The 5,392-nt window shown below is 39.1% G+C and overlaps 1 pseudogene; it reads right to left on the bottom strand.

Annotated features, from left to right (window-relative positions):
• Positions 1–3,901: 3,901 nt before the first annotated feature.
• Positions 3,902–5,050, bottom strand: LOC146479026 (uncharacterized; annotated as a pseudogene).
• Between the last annotated feature and the right edge of the window lie 342 nt (positions 5,051–5,392).

The following is a 5,392-nucleotide window of genomic DNA, read 5'->3' as shown; positions in this document are numbered from 1 at the left end:
CTTCAGTTAGGAGATTCTAGTTATTGGCTGTTTTAAGGCCTTGCCATTAACCTGGACGTCCACCACATGACAAGCCCATTAGGACCGGGATATGGCTGTATGATACACCCTTCTTTTTATTCTTGTCGCACTGTACTGGGATCAATAACCACAACAACATCTCCCACATGTAAGTTGTTGGTAAGGGAAGTACCACTTTGGTCTTGGTCCAATCTGCAGTAAATCCCTTTCATCCACCATTGACACACACGTGTGTTGTGAGCTCTTGGGCTGTCCTCCAACCTTCCTTGGGTTAAATGGCACAGTGTTGACACTCTCTGGTGCAAAGCTGCCTCCCATTTGTCCAATCAGAAACTAGTTTGGAGTCAGGACAAGTTCGTCATTAGGGTCATCACTCACAGCTATAAGGGGCCTAAAGTTCTGTAGGCTTTCTACTCCAGTGAAGGTGGGTTGACTTTATCATAGATTCAAAGACTCCTACAAAGTTTGGTGTAGCTGGCAGATTCCATCTCCAGCTCACTCCCTTACTGGAGGTCACCTGTTGTATCTTGTAGTGATAGACCAGGTCTTGTTGTTGCCTTGACGAACTTACAAAGTTTGCCCTATTATCACTTAACATCTGCTGCAGCCATCCTCTCGACACAGTCATCCTGACAAAAGCATTAAGCAATGCATCGCCGTCCAGAGAGGATACAATTTCCAGTTGGAAGCAGTTGACTTCCTAAAGAAGGTTTGTCCACATATTGTAGTCCTGTGTTTGATCTCAAAATTTCATTATTTGATACTGGATTAAATGGTGCTAGTGCGCTTCCTATCTGGATTTGCTTGTTCCATCTCAATGGATCCATCTCTGCCATGTATACACATACTTGCTTGTATTTCCCTAATGATGAATTCTTCAAAGTTTTGAAGCTCCAATGACTTAAGTTCGCCTCTCTCTCTTCGATCGGCTGGTTTCCTATAGTTTGCTATAAATCGGTGCAATCACTCTGTCACCTGAACTAAAAACAACCTGAGCTCCAGTTCCCCTTTTGGTTTGACGCGGTACCATTTTGGGTATCCTGAGGGGCTCAACTGCCAAACCTCCTCCACACCAACATTATCATAACTACGATTCTCTTGACCTCCATCGGTGATCTGACAGCTAGTAGCCTCATTTGCGGCTGTTTCTCTAGCTCCTTTCAATGCTAGATTCTCTTCTGATGTTGGCTTACCAAACTTACACCCTGGCCAATCCTCTTCTGACTTCTTTAGGAATTTGAGCCCATTCCACCACAGATCAGCACTTGCCAGCTCGTCTAGTGTCTGGCCTCTTGTTCCATGGTTTGGGGGGTTTGCATCCGTAGGAACATAGTGCCAATGATCAAGAGCAGGAAACTAATAAATGGACTATGAACAGCTTATGTTCTCTACTTTGACCACGAATCCAGTGCCCCACGTTCACACTGTCCATCCAGTACATCACTTCATGTGTACATATCTTGAGAGCTGAATAAACTTACCTTGTCAGTCGCAATCCGATGAATGCTCACAGAAGTTCAAATTTGGGGATGCTAACTGCTTTTAATGGTGCAAGCCTAGACTTTGACATAATTGATTGAGCAGTGACATTGCCATCCTTGTACACACAACGTACATGGGAGTTTAACAAGTTCAAGGTCATCCAACTCTCGAAACCACTTACTCCATTCTTGCTGATGATGTGTTGGCAACAACTCGTTCCAATCCTTTGCTTCCAGCCAAGCTTTCTGCATTAACAACTGTGACCTGATTACAATACGTGCAAAGAAACATAAGAGGTCATAAACTGCTGCTCTCTTTAGAAATTTCTCTTGGTGAATGCAATTCCGTCACCCTGCAAGGAGTGTCCTTTTCAATTTTTTCAGGCTTTCTTTTTGCAACTGCTTAAGTTGCGTACTAACTGCGAGGATCTTTCTTCTGTTTGACCTTTAATCCGCAGTTCAAAATATATGTTTCATGTATTTACATTCATTTATTCATCCTTCATGGGCATATTACAAACTCACAATGTGACCAGCTCCCAATGGGCTTGATAGCTCAGTTGGTAGAGCATTGCATCGGCATCGCAGAGGTCACGGGTTCGAGTCCCGTTCAAGCCTGAATTTTTCTCAGGCTTTCTTTTTGCAACTGCTTAAGTTGCGTACTAACAGTGAAGATCTTTCTTCTATTTGATCTTTCACCCGCAGTTCAAAACATATGTTTCATATATTTATATTCACTGATTGAAAAGTTGTCATAGTGAAATTTCATGTTTGTCTATGCATTTCTTATTGTGTTTATTCTTTATATGTCATTGCCACTGAAAGGCCCACATTAGCCACTAACAGTTAGTATATGAATTTATTATACATGTACTGAGATTTCCTGCAAAATGAATTGTCAAATAATCAAAGGCTCCTGTGAGCCAACACGTGAATAGAGATGACACATCAGTATTGAAATTAAGATGGCTACAGACACTAACTTGAAAGCTAAAAGAAATTATATCTTTGCTCGATCATGTAACGAGAAATAATCATTCTTGTGCTATAAAAATGATCGTAAACTTATTCCGTACTCATTGAATAAGGTTATTCTGATGTGCCAATTAAAAAATTTTCACGTGTTTTTTTATTCAAAGTTCACCGCACTTCAAATCTCAAATCTCAAATTTTTATTTTAACACGGTAAAAATCCATCAGGGTTTGGTACAATATAAAATACAACTACATGACAATATTAATAACTATAAATACGTATCTAAAAAGTCTTACTCATAATTACACTAAACTACACCTGTTTTCCATGAATGCCGTGTATCTAACTTAATTAACCAAAATGATAGTTTAACAATTGCTTGAAATGATTTAGAGATTTCACTTGCCTAAGACTTTGTGGAAAAACGAAAATACTTATGACTTTGCTAAGATTTAACGAAAAATCTCCATTCTTGCACTAAAATGATTGTCAAATTATTCTCTACAGATCGAATAAGATTATTCTGATGCGCCGATTAAAACATTTCACGTGTTTTTTAATTCAAACTTCATGCCGACACTTCACTAATTGAATTTAAGACAACACACTTTGTGGAAAAACCAAATAACTTATAACTTTGCTTAGATTTAATGAAAAATCTCCATTCTTGCACTAAAATAAATGATTGTGAAATTATTCTCTACAGATTGAATAAGATTATTGTGATGTGCTGATTACAATTTTTCACGTTTTTTTTATTCAAAGTTCATGCTGACACTTCACTAATTGAATTTAAGACAGCACTTTGTGGGAAAACGAAAAAACCTATGACTGCTCAGATTCAAAGAAAAAGCTCCATTCTTGCACTAAAATGATTGTCAAATTATTCTTTTACAGACTGAAGACTGACCCCGGACTTTCTGAAACACTGAAAAAACTGATCACTTTGCTCAGATTTAATGAAAAACCTCCATTCTTGCACTAAATGATCGTCAAATTATTCTGATGTGCTGTGAAAAAATTTTCTCATGCTTTTTCCACGAATTGAATTTAAAACTCATTCACTGTGCATGCCCGAAAGTTAACAACCAAATCAACCAACCAAGTGATAACCCCACCATGGCTATAACTCGTTCATTGCGCACACGCGCATTCCCGAGTTAAAAATGATGGGTTGCAGAGTACACGCAATCTGATTGGTTGTACGATTCTTCTCACTAGTGAAAAATACCGTATGACCAGTCACAAGCTGCAGAAGAAAGTTTTCACTAGTGACCAAAATCGTATCGGTTTGCCGATTTGTTTACAGCGTTCTATAAAAGATTCTCGCTTTTCAGCTAAAAATTACCTAGAGAATCACTGCATATATAAAATGTAAATAAGGTCAAAAAGAGCGCGTGGTACATCGGTCAAAGAGCTAATGTTATTGTTTGTCAATGTAAACTGTTTCTTGACTACTACTGGTAGCAAAATTATGCGTTAGCACAGGGGTATTTTGCACGTTTGGCACATTAAGCTTACTTTGCTCAACTTCAGCTCTCAACGGAACAATTTCAGTGTTACCTTGGGCACAGGCAGAAGTTAAAGTTTGTTATATTTCTCTCATTTTAGATTCCGTTAGTTGTCGACTGTAAGACCTTATGCTACTCTCACTTTTGTGCCCAGACACACGCATAATATGCCAAGCTTCAACGTTGTTATCGAGAACTGATACTGCTGTTGATCTTATGCAATGATTAGTATACTCTTCAGAGAGGTTACAATCAACAGAAATAGTCTTACCTAAAGGCGAATTGAAGTACCAAACACTATCACATTCACTGAAGTTATCATGGGCCTTAGGCCTTTGCCACAGCAAGTTCAGTGATGGATGGAGTTTTGATAAATATAGTTCAAATGCCGTTACTGGGTATAATTTTGGATTATTCTCATTTTCGTACATTCTTCCATCCCCTGAAGAGTCAAATGGGTCATCGTTTTGCCTGTGGTTTAAGTCGAGTTCATCCAGCTCCTGGTAGAGATGTTTTCATCCGGTCCTGTCAACTCTGACTGCAAATGACTGTTTCATGTGAAGGCGAAGGTTCTCTCTTCCTCTTTGAATAAGCTGATATATGATGTTAAACCAAACAAAGTGCTGCAGTGCCTTAGGGTTTGGTGATGACTGATCATATGAAGAATAGATTTCTGCCACGTCCTCTTTCTTTATTGGTTTATGATGGTCGACTTTGGCAAACCCTTGTCATTTAAGTTGAACCACAACTTCTTCAAAGACTTCATTAGACTGTTTAAAAGCATCGTCGGCAGTGATGTTAAATCCTCTTTTCAGGATAAAATATCGTTGCAGGCCAAAGTGAATGCTTGTTAGTGCTCTCTTCTTGTAGTTTCCTCCATTTTTATTCCTTCCTTTGGGTAACAGTCCACAAGGAGTTTGTTTAGTTCTTCTTTAGGAATTTCGTTAAAACCTTGGTCTTTCTCAGGACATTTTTCTCCACAGAGGGCTTTTAATGTGGAAAAGGCAGTTTTTGTCGCTAACTGTGTTTTTGGAATCTTTCTCTTCTACAAGGCCGGCAATTAATTGTCAGAACAAATCAGCAAACCGTGAAGAAGTCACCATTGCAAGTAAAAAAAGTAGATGACTTTGAAAAACAGGCTAGCAGTCAAAGGTTATCAGCATGCCACCTTCAATCACGCTCAGTTCACGTGCAACGGTGGTTGTCAGTCAACATTTGCGGGTAACAGTGAACTGTTACCTTCTGACGCCATTGATTTTGCAATGTTGCCCGCGCAGATATTTTTGACAGGCAACAGTTTGATTGTTAGATGTCACGAGACCTTGAAGTAACCAATGAGAGCGCGTGCTGTTGGGGAAAAAGTTGCAGCTATATAACAAATTGATATATTTACCTACTAGTTC

The sequence above is a fragment of the Pavona decussata genome, unplaced genomic scaffold (genome assembly GCF_977016875.1).
Source record: "Pavona decussata unplaced genomic scaffold, jaPavDecu1.1 SCAFFOLD_61, whole genome shotgun sequence".
NCBI lineage: Eukaryota > Metazoa > Cnidaria > Anthozoa > Scleractinia > Agariciidae > Pavona > Pavona decussata.
Note: the sequence above shows the minus strand (reverse complement) of the source record. Positions and strands in the feature narration are given on the sequence as shown.